The sequence below is a fragment of the Ictidomys tridecemlineatus genome, chromosome 9, assembly GCF_052094955.1.
Source record: "Ictidomys tridecemlineatus isolate mIctTri1 chromosome 9, mIctTri1.hap1, whole genome shotgun sequence".
Taxonomy (NCBI): Eukaryota; Metazoa; Chordata; class Mammalia; order Rodentia; family Sciuridae; genus Ictidomys; species Ictidomys tridecemlineatus.
This window is the reverse complement of record NC_135485.1, coordinates 141179074-141200816: the sequence shown is the minus strand read 5'-3', so window position 1 is coordinate 141200816 and position 21743 is coordinate 141179074. Positions and strand designations below refer to the sequence as shown.

General features: G+C 43.4%; 1 long non-coding RNA gene across 1 annotated transcript; it reads right to left on the bottom strand.

Moving 5' to 3' along the window:
• Positions 1–2185: 2185 nt before the first annotated feature.
• Positions 2186–20101, bottom strand: LOC120892598 (uncharacterized). Its single transcript, XR_005737373.2, has 4 exons — positions 19753–20101; positions 5807–12086; positions 3337–3547; positions 2186–2476 (listed from the first exon to the last, which is right to left on the bottom strand). It is a non-coding gene; the product is annotated as an uncharacterized LOC120892598 (long non-coding RNA).
• Positions 20102–21743: the final 1642 nt, after the last annotated feature.

Below are 21743 nucleotides of genomic sequence, written 5' to 3'. Positions count from 1 at the left end.
AGAAGAAAACCCTTGTACCTGTGGGCCACATTACCAAGAAAACTGCCTACATTTTGCATGGCATGGGATTCTGCAAGTTCACGCAGAGAGAATAATTGACGGAAACCATTTGTGTATGTACTTCAGGAGAGCTGGGCCCCAGGCACCTGTACAGAGGACCCCGCTGGGCAAGAGTCATTGTTTACCTTAAAAGCAAGAAGCCCAGTGCCTCATGATGTTCATGATTCTGAAAGAGGTAGTGACATGGGGACGCTGACACCGCCAGCTAATCTGAGGCTTCTCTAAGAAAGTGTGCCACCACCAAGTCACTGGATTTCTTTTATTTTTACCTTGATCTGGAGTGTGGCCTGGGGCACCCAGACCACTGAGGGATCCCCTACTCCACCCAGCCTCCTGCCCACCTTCCACCTCTTCATGGTAGGACAGTGTAAGACTGGAACGGGCTGCCTTGGGAAGTGTTCTGCACCAGGACAGGCACATGGACAGGCAGATGGACAGTCAGGGAGGTTTTACAGGAAAGTGAAGGGAACCTGTAAGTTCCTTTCCTGTCCACTGCATCATTGATTTAGAAATTTGTCTTCTGATTTTGCTTCCTTGACTTTGGGTCACCTCCTCTTCCTGGTTGTCTGGGAGCTGTGGCATGCAGGTGGCCATGTGGTGTGGAGGTGGAGGTGGCCTCAGTGACACAGGCTTCCTATGTATCCTGTCCCCTCCTCTCCTAATGCCAGCAGAGTGACCCCTACCAGATAAGATTTGGGAATGCTCTTGAAGATGGATACACATGTCCCTGGGAACCAAGATTTCCTTTTACTTTTTGGAAACCCATCTCCTTGCCAGCCAGTCTCACATATGGTTTAGAATAAATTAGAAGAAACTGTAAATCACTGCACTATGATTTAATTTTGAAATGATTACACAAAGCCATTATCATGACCTCTTTGGTTTACCTAAAAACTTGTCTCCCTTCTCTACCAGAAGCAGGGTAGTCTTGGCAAACGGTTTCTCAAACACAACGCTAATTGTACCAACCCTGACTGAAAGGCAGGGGACCCCAGCTTGTCTTCTAGTAGATTACCAGTAGCCCGTGTCTTCTCTTGTTATTATTTGGCTTCTATTTTTATGTGAGAGATTTGGGCTGAGTCACCCGAACCTTCGTGTGTTGGTCTCTCTGTGGCCAGGGGCATGTGCGACAGGAGAATATTCTGAAATATTAATGTCTGAGCTTTCTTCCTTCCCGTTTCTTCTCAAGGCTTTTCCTCTAGTCAATCATGGATACCTACTTTGCCTCTGGGGAGATGTGCGATTGCTTCATGGGAATGGAAATAGCAAGAAGCAATCAGAGTGTGTCCTTTAAAAAAACAAAACAAAACTCCCCAAATCAAAAGGGAAAGCCTCAGGGTACCAGGGAAAAGTGGTTTTTTTTTCCTATCATAGAAATAGATTTGGAAAAATAGAACTATTTTGTCCTCTTCTTCTCTGTGAGTGAGGATAACTAGATGGAGGAACGGAGAAGGAGGTGGTGGGGGATGGCCAGGGAGGAAGTCCACAATGGCCATGGACAGGATTTGGGGACATTCTTTGGGGGAAAATAGGCCAGTGTAATGGCATTTGAGGGCATCCTGCAGGGTATGTGGGAGCAAAGTATGATTACTTTTGTCTGGAATAGTTTTATACAATGAAGAATTTCTCCCAGGTTGATTGTATCAATGATCTATTACTCTGTAACAAATTAGCAAAAATCGAATGACTTAAGACAAACATTGAATCCCTTATGATCTCTCACAGTTTCAATGAGTCAGGGATCCAAACAGCTCTTAACAGCGATGGCCTTTTCTGCTCTGTGATATCTTATGAAATGGAGTATTCAAAAATCGGAGCCTGAATTGTGTTCTACCAGAATATTTGCTGACAGATTTTAGTTACACACAGAGAAGAGTAACCAGGTGTGATGATTGATATGCTAATTTTCTCATCTATAGTTGCTGCAGTCCGGCTGCAGCAGAATAACGGGGGTGGGGGGGGTGGGGGGGGTGGGGGGGGTGGGGGGGGTGGGGGGGGTGGGGGAGGTGGGGGGGGTGGGGGGGTGGGGGGGTGGGGGAGGTGGGGTGGGGGGTGACGAATAACTTCTGTACTTTGATACAGCAGGAGTGGGAGCCATTTATTGTAGGACAACAGAGCTATTTATACATTTTGCACAGCTTATCTTAATTAGCATAAACTAGATACATCAGTCAACCTATAAGGAATCTCTACATATAGTAACCATGTTACTGTGTGTAAGTATATCAAAACTATGTTGTATACCTTAAATATTTATAATAAACAGTGGGTGCTGAAATCCTCCTAAGGCTCATTTGCCCTCGTGCTTGGTGGTAGACGCTGACTGACAGCTGTGGGCCTGGAGCAGGTGCATGGGACTTCTGCACAATACCTGGGCTTCTTTACAATGTGAAGGTTGGGTTCCACAGGCACACACCTATATAGATAAAAATAAAGGAAGAACTCACACTGACTTCTATGGACTAGCCTTCAAGTCTAGCAGCATCGTTCTGCTGTTCTACCAGATAAGGCAGTTAAAAAGTTCCACTCAGGTTCAAGGGGAAGGAACATAGATCCTTTGTTTTGGTGGAAGAATACCAGTGCTACAGGTTTAAGGTGTCCAGAGTGGGATCTATATTAGTATAATCTTCTGCATAGTGGACTGGAGCATCCAGGTTACAATAGAGAACGTGATGGATTCTAACAGCACAGTTTCCAAAGAAAAACAATCAAGAACTGAACACTGTTCAATATTTTATAATAAACTTCTTTGGGAAAAGTGACATTCTCCTGAAATAAAGAGAGAGGATTTCATCAAAATTGACTTTCAATTTCTTAGATGCGTAATTAATTTGTCTTGGAATGTAATAGAGATATTGCACACTGTCATGATTTATATCTACCAATTTTATCTCAAGATGGCTTGTCATATTTTTCTACTTTCCCTGTTTTTCTCATTTGAAATAATACTTCTTGATATTTGAAACGGGAAGATACATGCAAACTTTTAAACAAAGTTCTTTGACTATACAGCAAATTTTATTATTTTATGTATTTAATTATAATGTCTATGCGATGAATACATAAATGATCGAACGGAAGTATACGGAAGTTATCTAGATTGAAGAAAAGTAATTATTTCTTTTTAAAAATTTTCTGTTGAGTTGCTTTAGCTCATGACCCCTAAGGGCTTAACCAGTGTGGCTGTGTGTTTCATCACTCTAAGAATTCAAGATGTGGGACCTTCCAGGGTATTGTGGGTCAGGATCTGAATCCCCTTCTCTGAGGGTCCCTTACCTTTGCTTTCTTAGTGTGCTGACTTCGAGTTCACCCAGGAGCTGGAGCTCTGCTGTGGTGCTAGGCCTCTCCTCTGCAGACTCCCGGGAGCAGTACCAGTAGCTTGCTCTGTTCTGGTGTTTGCTTCTTAGGAATGAGAAAACCTTCCCAGGACATCTCCTCTCCCCCATGGCTCTTGCAGTAGACCTGGGTGGCATGCCCATCCGAATGACTATTGGTAAAAGAATCAGACTGTCTTGGTAAGTTTCCATCTAAGCTTTGACTCTGAGGGCTGGGAAAGAGTCCCGCTTTCTAAATAAGGAGTCGGTAAACTATAGTTGTGGGTCAAACCCAGCCCTCAGTTTTTTTTTTTTGTAAAAGTATTTTATGGGTCATAACCATATCTATTTATTTGCATATTGTCTAAGGCCCCTTTGTACTCAACTTGAAGAGTTGAGTAGCTGCCACAGAGATCATGACACCTGCAAAGCTGAAATTATTACTTTCTGTCGCTTTATAAAAAAAAAAAGTTTACTGACTCTTAAAGAATGAAACTGAGGCTCTGTTAACCAGGAAAAAATAAAAAAGGAGGAAAATGTGGTAAAGGCGACTGTGACTACCAAAGTTCCCATTTAATTTTCTAAAATAGCAGTGTATGCCAGTTCCTAAAAACCTTACAGAAATCTCACAAACCTTACAAAATTCTATACTGTGACATTTTATGTTGCCATTTATACTGGCTGTCCTGTTAGTTATTAAGGGTATGATGTAGCTAGACATCATTCTGTGATCATCCTTTGTCATAGGCTCAAGATTGTACCTTTTCCCTTGCTGTACAGAACAGCCGCTAGGCCCTATTGACCTCTGATCCCATTGGTAACCACACTATTTTACTATTCAGTATTCAGACAAAATTCATGGAAAGAATTAACTAGGGGGAAACTTTACAAAGGACTCATTCTATTTAAATATTAATGTGTTTTTTATGTCTACTGAAGTCAATTTGAATGTAAGAGACCGATACAAATGAATCCTAACGACTTCCTGAGAAGGAAAGCCAGGGTACCTTGGGGTGCCTGGTGCCCTCAACAGGTATGTATATAGGGGAGGGGTAGCAAGTTAGCCCTCTGTTCCAACCTGGACTTTTTAGAATAGAGAATGTGAAGCCCACCTGTATGTAAGGATGAACTGGTTATAAGGAACCTAGAATATCTACTTTCCAGGGAACATTGGCTAGGACATGTTGGTCTAAAAGTTGAATTGAGAGAAATAAATGTAAGCTGAGGGCTCTGGGAGACTCTCAGTCCTGTTACATCTTCCCCGCAGACCCAGATGTTTCAAAGTGCTTGCTTCACTACAGCTTGATCATCGGAGGACTACGTGACTCACAGAATATTATTCAGACTCTTCTTAGAGTTATTTCCAGAGAAGTTCGGGCGTTCTACCCTCATTTGGTACTGAGAAGTGCTGCTTACCTGGACCACAGAGCTATTGTAGAAGACGAGTCAGCTCTACCCTCTGAGAGCTGTGTGACCTTCTGTACCATGAAGCTGTCCCTCTCCTGAATACCTGGACTGTTTCTTAACTTGTGGTTGGTGATAATTTTTTACGATATCCTGTCTGTAAATATAACTACATGTGGCCCTCAAGTCAAACACGTCAGAGTGACACGGAGCCCCTACTGAGACAGGGACAGGGGCTGAGCTGAAACCCCGAGCAGGGGCTAGCTTCCCAACATGCATAGAAGCCAGTACTTTAGCACCAGGTATCTGCATGATGTAATTTGGTCGATTGCACTCCCAGTACCTCCCCTTTCACTGTGCATGTCCATCCTGGATAAGCCCGTTTGAGTCCTGGAGTGGATTCTGGGGGCACTTCCTGAAAATCAAGCTCAACACTTTGTTATAGAAGGAATTTATGTCTGGGTGTGTCCAGGCCTTAGAGGATTTCTGATGCACCCATTTCCCCTTTCCTTGGAGCCAAGACAGCTTTGGGAGAAACACAGGTTTTGCTGAATAAGATGGAATCCACCTATAAACCTACTGTGTTCCCTCCTGGATTTACTCATCAAAGAGCCTACGTTCAGATTTATGGTCCAGCTTCAAATGGTCTAACTTTGCTTGACCTAATGATTCAACCCTCACATTTCTTTTCTCTGAATTCAGTACCTTTAGCAGCAACAGCAACATAATCGTATTTAAAAATTATTTTTATAAAATACTTCAAATTCTTTTATAGAAAAGATAAGGTATAATTTACTATTTAATAATATTTCTAGGATTGTGAAAAGAAATTTCACCAAGGATCTATAGCAAGCTCATTATATAAATGTTTTATACAGCATAATAAGCCCTCTGTCAGATTCTCCCCACAGTGTTCTAAACCACAAGCAAACACACATTAGCACCTATATTTTAAAGGTGTTTTTTGACCTCCCTCTCACCTGGAGGCACAGCTGATAACAAGTGAGAATTGCAGGTGGAGGCCTCACCTCATAAAAGTTGTTCTCATTTCTTGCATGGATTTTCTTTTCCTCTGAAGATTCAAAAATTGTATCCAATCTGGGTTCCTGCGTTTCCATGAAGGTGGCTGAAGTCCTAGCTGGGAGTGTGCTCCATCTCTTCCTCTGGTGGCTTTCATCGCAGTGGAACGGCAGACCTTTCAAGGGGTTTGCTTGCAAACTCTCTGGGATTTTGTTCCTGCACTTATAAAGACTCAGCTTTTGAGAAAGCATTCAGAACTTGTACCATGCAAACCACCAGAGTCTTTGACACCTTTCTATGTAGTATTTCTCTAATGTGGCTACATCTGTAAAAACCCAGGTCTCTTTGGAATCAGTGGGAAATATGTAATGTTTTAAAACTTTTTCTTTTCTGTTTTAGAGAAGTAATGTAAAGACATCTTAGCAAATTCTGCCGTCTCTGGCACAGGCAGTGGGGGAGGTCTGAGCATCCCTGAGTGACCGCTGGAGTAGAAATAAAGCACGTGGGGGTGCAGGTGTATTTCACTGGCATCCTTACCTCCTCTCAGGCCCCCTCCTTACCTCACAATCCGCATTCCAATATAGGTCTGGCAATGGTTCCATGTGTGACTGGGATTGTCACCCCCTTCCACTATTGGTCCCAGTGACGTACACACTTCTGGGTATGTAACTAAAATGTTGAAAACAGGCTCTTCATTCTAGATTTGCTAGTCTCTCTAATTGAACAGCTGCATTCAAAGAGTGACGTTTAATAGATAGATTGAACCTGGGCAGATAGATAATGTGAAAGATAATAGAATTTTGATCACTTTCATTTCAACCCACTCCCAGAATAGCTACATTCTCTGAATAAAAAATAGTGGGGGGGATTAGCTAGTTCATTAGGGCCAGTGATAACCCAGAAAATGTATAAAGTGCAAGGTCCAGGAATATTAAAGAAAAAGAACATATGAGAAACAGGCAAAGGAACCCAGCATTTTACCCAGAGCTGAGAAAAAGGACATGTATATATGTGGTGTGTGTGTGCATGCGTGCGTATGAGTGAGCTGATGGAGAGAGGAGTTTTGATCGCTATCGTGTGGAAGAATCAGAAAAGATCTTAGACTCAGACTGTATTTGTGGTTTAAGAGGTTGCAATTGTGGTTTAAGAGGTTGCAATACATTACACGAAGTTTTCTTTAGCAATTATTTGATAACACCTGGGAAAGGCATCATTTCCAGTCACTGAATTTACAGTGGCTGAGGGGTTTCCAGTAATTGTTGTGTGGAAGCCACCTTAAGTTGTGTGGAAGGTGTCTTGCATACAGGTTGATGTTGAGAATGTGAGCTAACATTCTCCCCGACGCTGAGATTTCGTAATTCTCTAGTTTTGGTTCAGAGTGATATTTTTGGTCCTGATATCCCTAGCTACAGTTATGTAGATTCCAAAATAGAAGAAACTGTGATATGCTCCCCGGTGTTCTTAGCTATTGCTATGGGATTATGTCTTCTTTGACTTCTTGCTGATGATAGGAGTCTCAGTCACAGAGAAGCTCCTCCTTCTCCACAAAGAAGCACTAAACCCTGCTACTTGTGGTGCCTCTTTCAAGGTGATGGGTCAGAGTGCTCTTCCTGTGGCCCATTCTGGCATTTGCCAATGTCTTCTCACCACAGGGCAGAGCAGCTTCCACGGTTCCGCAGAGAATCAGCTGCTTTCCTCAGCACTTAGAGTCCTTCTGCCTGAATGTTGCGGGGGTAGAGAGAGTGGGATCCAACACATTCTAGGAGTACAGGTTATACAACGGTGGAACGCTCCCTCCTTTCTCTCTTAATGTATGGAGGCCCACAGGGCTGGCACCCTGCTTGTTTCTTGAGGGATCCGAGCTTCAGAGTTTGCTCCAGGAATCTGTCCTATGAATGAGGACATCGGACCTTGTGTATCAGACGGAGTCCAAATGGGCCACTCAATCTGGGACGGCTCAAGGGAGCTTCCATAGGTACAGGCTGCAGAAGCGTGGGAAGGGGGTAAAGAAAGTTCCAGGCAAGTACAAGGGGCAGGTCCCTGGGCCTCCTACTACCTGGGGGTCTGAAGGGAGGGGAGGAGGCAACCTCTGGACTGTAGGGTAAATATTAGAGGCAATTTAGCAGGGAACCAGGAGGTCACGGTAGATCTGATCGTTCTCTCTCTCTCTCTCTCTCTCTCTCTGAAGCTACATGTTGCCGTTCCCACGTGGTATCCCTCAGCGGTTTCCTCTAGTATCTCATAGGCCCAGACTCCTGGGGCAGAGGCCCTGAAGAGGGGGGTGGCTGCAGGCACCCAGCTCTCCTGTCTGGCAGTAGGGGCGATTCTTGGAGAGCCCTTGATTGTGTCTCCTGTTCTTCTTCTGGGATGCCAGGATCAGACTATCTTGGGAAGAAGAAAATCTTTCTGTCCCTTGTCCTTCTCTCACCAAGAGGTCTCTTCCCCATCACAGGGCTGCAGTGGCCCTTCATTTCCTTTCTGATATGCGGTTGACGGTGTCCTGGGGGTAAAGTCGCAGGCCCTCCCCGAGCTTCCCCTGGCACTGAGAATGTCAGGGGCAGAATCCATAGCCATCCTGAATTCCTCAGGGAGACTGACGACCCTGAAATGGCACTCAGAAGACAGACCCGGGGACTGTGCTGGAGAACGCGGGGCCATTTCTGCAGCTTCAGTGCTGCTCTGCCTCGGGCAGAAGGTCAGCCTCTCAGGACGGCCCTTCGCTTCCGTTCTGGTCAGGGAACAAACATCTTAAAGAGGTGACATCACAACCTGTGTTGGACATCTGCCTCTTCCTCACGTCTCGCCAAGGAGAAATCAAGACTGTTCAACTCAGCAAACCCAGGGCAAGGATTTGGGCTTTACTATCCTCAAAATGTCATGCTGAAAGTCACAGAAGGGTTTTCAAATAGACATCGATAGCTTATCTAAAAGAAATCATAACTTATCTAAAAAACTGGATGGGAGTTGTTCAATAAACAAAAGGAAAGGCAGCAGGCTGGGAAAGATACCAGAGAAAAACAAAAGGCAGGTGTCATGGCGATGGGGTACCACTCTTCCTGTTTTCGGTTGACCTTAGAGCAATGAGAGGACCAGGGTTCTGAGGATGCCTGCTCTGGTCTTGGTAGACTTGGAGGAGGTAATAGTGATGGGTGTGCGCTCAGGTATATATCATTGGTACAAAATTGGAAGCTGGAAGATGTTGTATGTTGTAACATAATACACGTAACATTCATGATTTTGTATTAAAAAAATTTAAATAGGTCTCTGGCAAACTATTTTTCTATTTGTTAATCAAGTCAGTTCTGAGGTTGGCAAATGTTTTGTGTAGAGGTGCAGACTGTGAACGTTTTAGGTTTTGCAGTCCAGGTGGTCTGTCCCAGCTCCTCAGCTGTCACTGTGTCTGAGTCACCACACAGGGCCTAGTGAAAGGACAGAGCTAGGTTCCCTTTCAACTTTATTTATAAAAACAGGAATGGGCTGAAATGGGTCTGCAGGCTGCAATTTGTGGACCCTTGACCTAGATATCAAAATTCTTTTTGTCTACCATTTCCCATTTTATATTCTAATGACCTCAGCAAAGCTAGGCAAAATGCGGAAGCTGAATCCTTCTTTGCTCAGTTTTAGAGATACTCAATAAATTGGTAAAAATGTCTGGATTTTTACTGTTCCATTTTAAAATCTTAGGAACAACAAGCTTTTAGGTCAACTTGTTAACATGGAGTCACATTTAGTCAGAACAGAGTATCAGGAACCCTTCACGTCCCCAGCAGTGACCACCAGGAGAGGATGTCTCCAGGCAGATGCTGTCACCTGGACAAATTCCCTGGAACTTCTGATAGTTCTCTGTTTCAGAACGAAACATGTTCTTCCCTAATAATTTCTTGATGCGATCCATGGGTTCAGCACAGAGAGGCATGTGTTTCTTATTGGGGGTGAATCCATCAATGACTAAGAAGCTACCCTAAACAGGAATAGGGGAAAATTTCCTCTAATCTGAGAAGTATGGGATAGAAACTGTGATTTGTCTTTGGGCTGGGTCTCTCTGTCTCTCTCTCACCTTTGTCAGGCACTGCAGCCCCAAACACGACCAGGACACCCTTGTATGTGAGCAGGCTGAGCTTATCACTCGTTGCATGTGAGGGAACACATGTCACGGTGCCTGGACGGCTCAAGATGGCCTTTGAGTTCTCCTCAGTCTGACTAAACTCCAGCTGCAGTTCTTCCTGGCTTTAGGCACCTGACCTCTTGGAGAGTCGACTTCAGAAAACTTGCCGTGGTAAATTCTTTCTCTCCCCCATTGAGGAGGATAGATCTTCTGATAGTCCCTGATAGTTCCATAACCCAGAAACACCTTGCTCAAGAGCATGTGAGACATTTCTTAGGACAGGAATCATCAGGAGGACAGAGGGCCCTGGTCCCCAGTCTCTGTGGGGGTGCAAGGCTAACTTGATGGCTCTACCATGTGGCCAGCATCTCCCCGAGCCCTTCGGTGGTTTCCCATGAGCTCACTTGCCTCTGGTTCTGCATATTGAGTTCCGTCGTCTCTCTCTGTGGGATGGTCTTGAATAATGTCTTCCTTGCCTGTTTTACTCCATCCAGTATAACCAGCAACTATGGGCTATGTCATTCGGGGCTGGTAGAATAGAGGATTTTAGTTTGGTTGGTGCACTTTATTTTGTGGGGGTGGGGGGTGTTCTAAGAAGCTGTGAGCTTACGCTGTGAGGAGGCAGACATATTCCATGAGCCACTCCGTCAACCTGACTCATAGGATAAGTGTGGGGACTGAACTATAATCCGTAGAGAAGTAGCAGTCACTCACTTAACGAGGGAGGGAACATCTTGTGTTTTGTGAGTTGCATAGTGAACTTGCTTTTGTCTTCCACTGTCATGGTCTTAGTGACCTTGTGTGAGGCTGATGTTCTGTGAAACCACTTAAGTGCAAGCAGAAGAACAAAACGACCTGACTGAGCAAATGGGCTCACAGTGGCCGTGAGACCTACCTGGGAGGTCAGACTGGCTCTCACAGCTGGGGGCGGCTTCTCTCCTCATCGCCTCGTTACATAAAAAGGGAGATGTCGCTGCCGGAAATGTAAACTTTTAAAGATCTAGGACAAAATAATGGTTTTGGAATTCATACTTTCAGCAGTGCCGAAGGGTCCATTCAGACATACAAACACATACTCCGTGTCTCTGATTCTCCTAAGAACAGTGTCTGATTATCCGGGATCTCGATAAACTAGGAGGAAGCTGTCCCTTAATCCTGGTGTGAGTGGAGCACCCACAGGGAGCCGTAAGCTCAGGGCTGTTCTATCCGCGCTCAGTTCATATACTCAGAATCAGCGTGCTTGGATGTTGACAGTAGTCAGGTTAGGATTTATTTTACCTTGGAATGAAGTTCTCATGATAAATACCCCACAAACTCATGGCTTTTGCTAAGGTGAACAATCTCTAATCAACAGGGTCTTTGCCAGAGACGGGATGAAACTCTTCCTGGTTGAATGACGTTCCAGGAACCAAACCACCGGTTCCTCAATTGGACCTTCAAGGCCTGTTCTTGCTTGGCTGAAGGGACAGTGCATGTGGCTGACTTCTGCAGGTCCACCTTGGTCTCCATGGAATATTCTCAGTCCGTTGGACCTTCAGTTCATTGCGTAACAAACAGGGTGCACTCATTTATTCACCCACTAATTCTTCCAAACAATCACTGAACACTTTCTACACAGCAGGAGGCAACCTAGATGGTGGATACACAAAAGTTAAATAAAACAGACTCTCATGGATCCTAGCATTCATGGAGAGACAGACAACAGAAAAACACACCATTAAATAATGGCGTGAGATATAGATAAAGACAACAGAATTAGGTTGGAAAAAGGTGTATAGAATTGTCTCTGAGGAGCTGAATTGACACTGAGACTTTAAAGGAGGGAAAGCATCAGTCATGTAAAGGTTGAGATGAAGAGCGAATTCCTTCCTTGCCCTTTCCACGGTTGATCCAGCACAGACTTAATTAGTAGCCGGTTACCATTGTTTTATTTATCCATCATTTGCTTGCTTTGCTGAATCTGCAACCTTATTACATTTTGTTCCTTTCCATTACATTTACACTTACATTTTTATCACACAGTGTGGCAGCTTGACCCATCATGTCTCACAGATACGTGCTGCCTTTAAGTGGTGGAGCACAACCTTCCCCTATCTTGCTTGTGGTATTCACTTGGTATTTCCGTGGTGTGAAGGACAGATTTTTTTTCTTCATCCAAGTTTCTGAGGGTGAGAAGTACCAGCCTGTATTTGTAAAGATTTGATATATAGGTTAGGATCCAACAGCTTATCACAGTTTTATATAGATCAATACCTCAGGAAAAGACCTTGGTACCTGGTCAGTTTAAATCTCTGTGTCATTTCCCATGTCCTGCTGACATGTTTAGGAGCTGTCTATTGATGCAGGAGTGGGGCACACACACATCCACATGCACACACACCTTCCTCTCCTTCCTCATTATCCCCTCCAACGATTTTCTCTTCTGTACTACAGACTGTGGCAGCGACAGGCCCAAATTTCATTTTCCTCTGATTCTGAATCTCCACATCAGGTTTCTGCCTCCCTTTCCTCTTGGACATCTACACGGTCACAGAGTTTGTTTGCTCAATCTGTTTTGCTTTCTCCCTGGTAGCCTGGCATTTTTCTATCTGGAGTACCTATTGTTCCAGGTCTGTGCTAACACAAGAGCCACTGGCTACATGTGGCTATTAAAATTCAATCGCGTTAATTGAAATTAAAAATTTAGTTCCTTGGTTGCATTAGCCAGATTTCCAGGACTTTGAAGTGTTCTGTCATCACAGAAACTCCTATTGGGCAATGCTTCCCCAGGCTGTTACCACAATCTCTCAGCCTCCAGAATTGAGTGGGTTCTCAAGCAAAGCCTAACATCATCTGCTATTTCTTGCTGTCAGAATTAATCTTCTCAAAGAACTGTTCTAGATATTTGCTCCCTTGATCAAAAATCTTCAATGGCTTTCTCATTAACTTCAGAATTAAATTCAAGCTTTTGGTCTGGATGCTCATAATGCTGTAAGAACTAATCTCTTTTTCTACTCATACAATTAGCAAACTTTTTTTTTCTTTTATTGATGATACTCAGTTCTGGCAAAGGGAACAGGAGGACTGGTTCTATCCTAAGCTGGTGATAAATTGACATTATTCCAGAAACAAATATAGGAGGTAGCAAAGTACTTAAAATAAGTACCTAGTTGACTAATTTCATTTCCAGTCATATCATTTTTAAATCCAGTTAGGATTTAAAATCCTAACATCATCAATAGGATGATGTTCATCACAGCTCAATATTTGGGAAAAGTCAGAAATACTCTAAATGCTCAACCCATAGGAAAATGCTGAAGTCAATCAGGCTGCACCTATACCAATGCGTCTCTGCTTTGTAATCTTGATACCACAAAATATTTTACAGTGTTATTTCTTTCCACTCCCCATTCTTCCATCACTTCTTTATGTACATCAAGTACTTTACACGTATCCTCCATTTTTTTTGTATAAGCTGTTCTGCTGCTGGTAATGCTTTCTCTCTCCAGGCCACCAAATGCCCGCTGACACTTTGAAAAGGGGTCAGATTCCATCTCTTCTCTTGGACTCCTCCAGACATGACAGTTCTTCTCTTCATACTCCGTGGCCCTCCGGCAGCGTTTATCATACATGGTTGCAATCCAGTATTATGCCTTTATATTTTCCAATTACCAAATAAACAATCTCAAAGGCTGAAAAAGTCTTTGCTTTTTAAATTTATCATTGTGTATTTAGCATGTGACACGGCACCTGGCCCATTTTAGTATTAAATATTTCTGAATAAAGGAATGCAGGAATAATACTAAAGGTAGCGGTACTCATTAGTGCTTGGAGGATTCAGTGAACACTGTCAGATCTTCCTTTTCTTTCTTTCTTCTTCTTCTTCTCCTCCTTTTTTTTTTTTTTTATAAATGATAGAGTTGGGTAAATCAATGTGGGCAAAGAGGAGATAACCACAGAAATGAACTACAGGAATGCCAAAGGTTTAATTTTGTGTTATTGTTAGTGCTAATCCTCTTCAGGCTGTGTAAACTTTGTTCAGTTAAGCAAATACTCCAGAAGACAAAGATTTTATATTTACTGGGAAATTCACAGTTGCAAGTGCCTGTGTGTTTTCAGCGTCCTCAGGAACCTCAGCAAATAACTAACAGATTTGCATTTTCTTTCCACCTAGAGCGAAAGGTCTCTAGGTCCCTTACTGAACAATGACATTAAATAAATACTTAGAAAACAGGACCAGAGTTGGTAGAAGGGATTTGAGTTGATCTTTGATTTTGGAATAGATTACTCACAAATACTGTAGCTCGGTAAGGAGAACAGAATTAAAATTACATTTATAATTATATTTGTACTCACTCCATATGCACTGTTAACTTAAGGTTTTAAAAATCATGAGTTTTATATATCAGGCAGGTCAGGTAATTTTGAAACAAATATTCAATTCAAAGTCAAGCAAACTCATGGAGTTGGGGAAAAGTGGCTCCTGGGTATGTCTCCACTGGTATCTTAAAAAATCATATTAAAAAATTCATGCACAGTGTTTCACCACCAAATCCCCCAATTTTATAGCATGTGTTTAGGTTTTGGGAACTAAATTCATCAAGCTTATCTAATTTTTGATGCTCCATAAATAAATAATAAAAGGAAAGTCAATAAATCTAAATCACCTCTCCACATATTTATTTATATAAACTTATATTTTCAGGAATTTACATAATAATTTATATGGAGAAATGCTCTGCAGGCATTTTTGTCATCAATACTTGTCAGAGCATTTTGACTTTACCCAAATTTATGAATTTTGCTTTACATATAGTAAAAAAGAAGACAGAAAGATGGTGATTTCCCGAAAATGACGGATCAAGATGCTGGAAACTGGAGTGGAAAAAATTTCTTGGTTTCCAATTGAAAAATTCTTGAATATCAGTGTTTTTTGAAGCCAAGAGGAGCACTATCAGTGAGAAGTGGGCGCAGACGCCACTCTGTGTGACCAGTCACCATGACTTGGGAACAAAGACCACAAGGTCAGTGGAAGGGTGGTCTGACTTGCTTAGTAACCTTGGCTGGCGCTGACCAACTTCTGATTTTCAGTGAGTTGTTAGTTGTTTAATGGTTTTACATGTATTTTTTTCTGGTGAAATGTAAATGCAACTTTTGAGTTGTTTTATTTCTTAAAATAGGCTACCCAGTTGTGGAGTGTCCTGGCCATGTGGTCTTTGTTCCCAAGTCATGGTGACTGGTCACACAGGGTGGCCACAAATCTGAGAGAGGAAGCAAAACTCTTGGCTGGATTCTTAAAAGCCTGGTAAAGAGGTAGCTCCAGGGACAGAAGGAGTAAGAATGTCACAGCAGGTCCCAACAGACACCTGTCCCAATTACCCAGGAAGGGAAGAGCAGGGAGCTTTTGAGGGACCCTGCAAATAGGAGCATGAGGGCCCAGTGGTTGTTCTTCTGGAAAATGGTCCAATGTGGGGAGAACTGCTTCGCTGTTCACTTTGACCAGAGCACGTTTCCTCCCAGAGGCACAGTGAGTCTCTGAGGGAGACCACTGGGCTCTTTGGACAGTTCTGAGAGCATTTCAGAATTTTCTAGTGAATTTGTGTTATACAGTCTTGGCCCACTTTAGAAAATAATACAGTATATTTTTGCCTCTAAATACATTTGATTTTTCATTACATTTTCTTGGCCTGGATCCTGGAACTAGGTGACAATTTACCTCAGCAAGAGTCCTCTGTTTCCTTTTATGCATTGCTTCTTTGGAAAGAGGAGAAATCATTTTGCTGACAAAGTGATTTCTAAACCTCATCTCTACTGCATTCATTGAGGTAACCGGGTTATTCTCTTCTCCTGAAATCCCCACGACTTGCTCTTGGTATTGAATTATTTCCTTTAGACTCTCATCTGGCCTGCCTTGTTTATGTCATCAGCATGATCTCCTGATGATCTGTTCATTTTCTTCCATCCAGAAACAAGCCTCTTCCCCTAAGTCCCTTCATCTGGTGCCTTCAACTTACACTAAATGTCCTTAATCTTTATATATCTAAAGAGGGTGATTGTCCTCTCTTAATAGATACAAACCACCTCCTGAGAAGTCTAGCTTCATTAGTTAAAGCAGGTGATGAGCCCTCGTTTAATCAACTAGGGCTCACCACCTTGATCAATTTCTCAGTATGATTGTGCTTAGCTTCAGGAAATATTGTCACTACGGTTTCTTAGACGACTTCTTCTTCTGTTCCCCGTGCCCCCCCCCCAATCTGGGAAGGAAAAAATGCTGGAGATTTTCAGTGTTGAGTGTAAACTCAGTTCTGCAGGTGGAAGAGTGAAAGAGAGGGGCATACGGCTACACGTTCTTTTACTATCTGGTGCAGAGAAGCCAGTTGCTATGGTCCTGGGAACGAAACGATACTTGGATTCAGTGTTAACTGGGGTAAGGAAAGCAGGGTCATTGTAGGAGTTCCAGAATGATCCCTATCTCCTTGAAATCTAAGATTTCTTCATGGAGTGGGTTGGAAATACCCCACCTCTATGAATATTCTCCTTCCTTGATGACTGTTTAATTCTTTTCACCACTACTTTCCATGGTAGACTGTGGTGTTGGTCAGTAGGGACACATGTTAATCTAACTCTTCCACGGCTGAGCACTGGGCCTGGTGTGTGGCTGGGGCCACGTAAGAGGAGTGTCTAGAAGTCAGACAAAGCTTTCACACTGCAATGCTTTTGCTCCCCAGCTGATCCTGATATATGGTTCAAAGCCTCTTATTCTTATGATTGCCAATTGAGCACTTTTGCCACCATAACTTTGATTTTGATAGGTGCCTGGATTCAAAAAGGGAGATGATTGGGGAAAAAAACCCTCACTATTTTTGCACTTTTCTTCTACAGAGAAAGATGCCTTTGGAGCCATTGAAAGTGGGATGTAGCTGTTTTTCTGTTCATCAATAGAGGAGTCTGCTGAATTTATCAGGTCATCATGGATACACGTAAGGTGAAGGACATCAGTTCCCTGCTCAAAACCTTCTGCTGGCTTCCTGTCACACACTGAATGAAGCTGAGTCTTCACCACAGGGTTTAAGACCCAACCCATCATGTCCCTGACTTGGCCCTCCCTCTTCCATCTCATTTCTGACCATCCCACCTTCAACATTCCTCGGGCTCCGTTGACCCAGCTGCTCTTTCTTGAGTGCATCCCACATGGTCCTGTCTCAGAACCTTTCTGCCTACTGTCCTTTCTGCTTGGAGCACTTTTCTTCCAGATGTTCCCCTCAGGTCTCTAGTCAACTCCAGCCACAGTCTTTAGCATCAGCTGAAGTTATATTCTATAAACTACCAGATCAGGGACTTTGCCCAATCCATACTGTCATAGTCCTCAAAGCCAGGAGCAATGTGCGGCTCCTAGGAATCGGTCAATAAATAGTGACTGATTTTGCTGTTGTTAATGTGCCGACATCATCACCATATTGTGATAATGGATTTCTTTACCTCCTTTAGTCCCGAAGGGGTCATTCCTGGGATGTGTGGTCTTCCGTTTATTGCTATAGAAAAAAAGAAAATGATTTTGTTTGGGTTTGGGGTGCTCTCTGTCTTGATCCATTGTGACCCCGAGCCGATTTAAATCAGTTAGGTTGGGGGTGTTCAAAAAAGAAATGGATCCTTTAGAGAAATTTAGTAAAATTTACGGCAAAATTGATAAGTCTGTATTAAAATTTCCTAGTATTATGGTTTGAATATGAAATGACTCCCCAAAGCTCCCGTGCTAATGCAGGAATATTCAGAGGTGAGATCACTGGATTGTGAGCACTATAGCCTAATCAGTCCATCCTTGTTTGAACCCACTGATCTGGGTGGTAACCGTGGGCAGGAGGGGTGTGGCTGGAAGAGATGGGTGACTGGCAGTGTGCTCTGGAAGGGTTCTTTTCCCCTTATTTGGCCCTCCCACCCTCTGCTTCCTGGCTGTCATGCATTGAGCTGCTTTCCCATTCCATGCCCATCCGCCATGATGTTCTGTCTCCTCTCAGGCCCAGAGTAATGGAGTTGGGTGATCATGGACTGGATCTCTGAAACCTTGACCCCCAAACAAAAGTTTCCTCCTCCAAGCTGTTCTGGTCAGGTACTTTTCATGAACAGCTGACTAACACACCTGGGAAAGCTGGCACGTGGGTTTCCCAGCGCACACATACAGCCACTTTCCTTTTCTTCCTGCCGGGGAGGCCGGTCTACCGATGGGCTGACATCTACTCTGTGGTAAGGAACACAGAAGGCAGCAGGGGGGTGGGGTGGCTAGAAACATCACAATGCCAAACAGAAGAAAGTCCCCACGTCCAGGGACAGTGCTAGGAACTGCAGAGTACAGATGGCTTTTGCGAGCCTGCCCTCTCCTATTCTGCATCATTCATCTTAGAGAGTCCCTGGCCTGTTCTTTGACCTGAGTTGCAGTATCACAGGCTCTTTCTAGTGCCACAGCTGTGCTCTCACAAGGATAGTGGTAGAAAGGAAAAAAAAAAAAACAAAAAAAAAACTGTCTCACTCCACAAAATTTCCTATGATTTAACCGTATCAGAATTTCTTTTAGGAATTCTCATAGAAGGGTAATTTAGTTAAGTACAAATTACACATACTAAAACTGGCTGGAAAAGAAATATTGTAACTCATATTCTTCTCCATTGTAAAACATTTCCTATTTGACCATGAATTTCATCTCAGTAACAGCATTAAACTGCCATGTGTAGATTTTAATTAGATCCCAATTTTGACTAATAGGTGTGGCTTTTTATGTATTTAGTGAAAAAATTCCTTTCTCTCAGTGAATTACAATCCTTGCTGTATCCCAGCGGGTCCAGGCGGAGTTTGGTCTTTTTTCTTCAGTTGCTGCTATAATCTGTATTCTTAAGGTTCAGAATGCAAAGCCTGCAATCAGCTCATTAGTAGATTTGGCCATTATGCTCAAATTATACATTAATTTCACCTGAATTACTTGGAGCTAAGTAACAACAAAAAAAAAATCTGCTTCAATATCTGCTGCCTTAAAGGTTATTGAATTCAATCGTATTGAGATAATAGTTTTAAATTAACATTTATATTGAACTTTACAGATATGCAGTTCTTAAATTATTGAAACTGGTTGCTCACATCACAGAAATGGCATCCCAACTAGATTTTGCTTCTAGCCTTTCCCTCTCTCACTCATTCATTATCTTGTCACCACGTCTTTTCTCTGAGTCACAGATAGGGTTATGTGTCTGCCTGCTTGAAAACTGGCTTTGACTCCTTCCAACCTACAGAATTCTGTGCAGACCCCTTGGCTCAATGTTCCACGCTATTTATAATTTCAAATCGAGCTGCCTGGCTCAGCTCATCTCCCGCATACACTATGCTTCTCCCACACCTACCCTCTTCACACTGACCTTAACAACGAGCCGTAATTTTCTAGTCATGCACACATTTTCCTGTCTCAGGCCCGGCCTCGTGTTTTTAGCTCGGTCTGATGAGCCTCCTTCCCTTTTCATTGGGTTACATTCAATTCCACCAAGATGTCGCCTCCTCTGGGCTGCTGACCCTCTATTTATTTGCTGACTTCAGAAACAAGTTATTATAGTCTCTTTGAAGATTCAGAATAAAGAAAAAGTTCTTCCTAAAAAGCAGAAGTAAATCCCCCTTCTGTACTGACTTCCCAGGTAAGCCACTGGATGCGTAATATTGTATTATTTTATTTAAGCTTAAGAACCATCCAACGACTTGTGCATAAAATCTGTTATTTATGTTTATACAACAAATAAAAGCCGCGTGTTGCTGTCAGCTGTGCTCTTCGTCTGTGAATCCGCTGGCCAGGCGCGGGGACCCCTGTGCCCCCCACTTCACCAAAAGGCGACTCACCCGGGAAGCTCAGGGTCCAGGGCTGGACTGGCTCCGGCTTCCTGCGTCCCCTGGAAGGGGACTGAGCCTCGGCTCCCTCTCGGTACAGACCTGTTCTCACCAGCTCCTGTGCCAGCGCAGAGGAAGCTCAAGCAGCACCAAGCGAGCTGTGGCACGGGTTTGCAGGCTCAGGGAAGGGTTCCAGGAGGAAGGATCCGCAACGAGACTCCAAGTAGGAGCTGGTGTTAGGAATTAGCCAGCGAAGCAACAGGAAGCAGCGGATCTCGGGGGAGAGGAGCCCATGTGGGACCTGGAAGTCAAAGAAGCCAGAGCGCAATTGTCACTCAGCCTGGCGGCGTCACAGCGTCTGCCTGGGCTGTGCCTAGTGTGTGCGTGTGCACAGCCGCTGCCCAGGGCCAGCAGGCGCCAGGCAGAGGCCAAATATTCCAAGGAAGTTCAGTTCAGTTCAGCAGCCACACACTTTTTTTTTTTTTTTTTTTTTTACAAAAGTAGCTTTTAAACGTTTTTCTCCTTACCTGGTTATTGTTAGAATTCTATCAGATACTTAACACTTAAAGAGAGCCTACTATGTGCAAGGCACTGGGTTGACTGCTATGGCGGACCAAGGAATTTGAAGATCTCTGCACAAAAGAGATCAAGTCTGCATACAAATAAGTCTAATGCAAGGTAGGAAGTGATAAGTGCCATACGAGGGATAAAAATAAAATGCTACGGGAGTTCAGAGGAGGGAGAATTCACACATTTATGTGTCGCTGACCTATTTTTACTAACACTATGATAATCTTAGCTCTGCGACTCATCTCAACCATGGTGATGTTAATTTTGCAACCACTTTGACCTTCGACAGAGGACAGTCCCTCAAAAAACATCCTATTTATTGTACAAACTTGGTCCCACTCCTGAGTGTCTGCTTGCTGGCTGACAGCTAGAATGGAATTAAAGACTTCAGAGTTTCAGTGGGTCGAAGCTATAAATGAGAGGAGGTAATAGAAACAGAGGTCGCCATCAATCAAACCTGGCGTCCATGCCTCTTAAGTGTGGGCCATGGCAGAATTTTAATTGTTGTGAATGGACAGAGGGGAAAATGAAGAAAAACCGGGAAGTATTATTAATATTGTAACAGTAGGTCTCTATTCTGAGTGCAGTTGCTATTGCTTTGCCCATAGAAGAACACATTTAATGTGTGAAGAGACACTCATCCTTTCACTAAAGACACCTTCTAGGCACACTGAGTGGACACTACCAAATCAGAGGGACTCTACCCTATCTACAGCTGGTGGTTGCCAGCTGTGGCTTCCTCAGGCCCCCACAGGCCCAGTTCCACTGGGTGGCGAGCCTAATTCACCAGACCTGCTAATTGGATGCCCCAGAGCACCAGATGAAGAGATCAGGATTAGTTCTTCTAAGTCCAGCTTTGTGCTCACTGAGTGTGATAATTTTATCCTAAATTCAGCTGAGCCTACCTGGCCTTTACGACTGGAGTTTACATCCTTCCATCTTTGAACAGGTGGTGCTAAGCCTGTCAGCAGAAATAACTGTAACTTTCCATTCCCTTGAAATAATACTGGTCAGAACCAATACCTTGTACTTAATCTGATCCCTCAAGCAAACATTTCCAAAGAGGCAAATAGAGCAAATGCTGCATGATGGAAAATCTCCCATTCAGAGCTGGATTCCTGACTCTTTGGCTGAGTAATCATGTCAGTAGGGCAGATTGGTTACCTGGTTGAGTCTCTGTTTCATCACCAGCAAAACGGATTGTTGTGGGATTAAACGTGAAGTTTAAACACAAGGCTTAAAATGCTACATAAGGGAAAGTTTTATTTATTGAAGATCAAAAGCCTTTTGGCATTGAAAATGCTTTTTCGTTTTCCTGGCTCTTACACATATGGTCATTTATTATCGCTATTTAATTTACAGATCAAAGTGGGAGCTCTGTTCTTCTGGACATGCAGTTGGAGACACTTCCAGAGAGCAGAGATGAGTGTGAT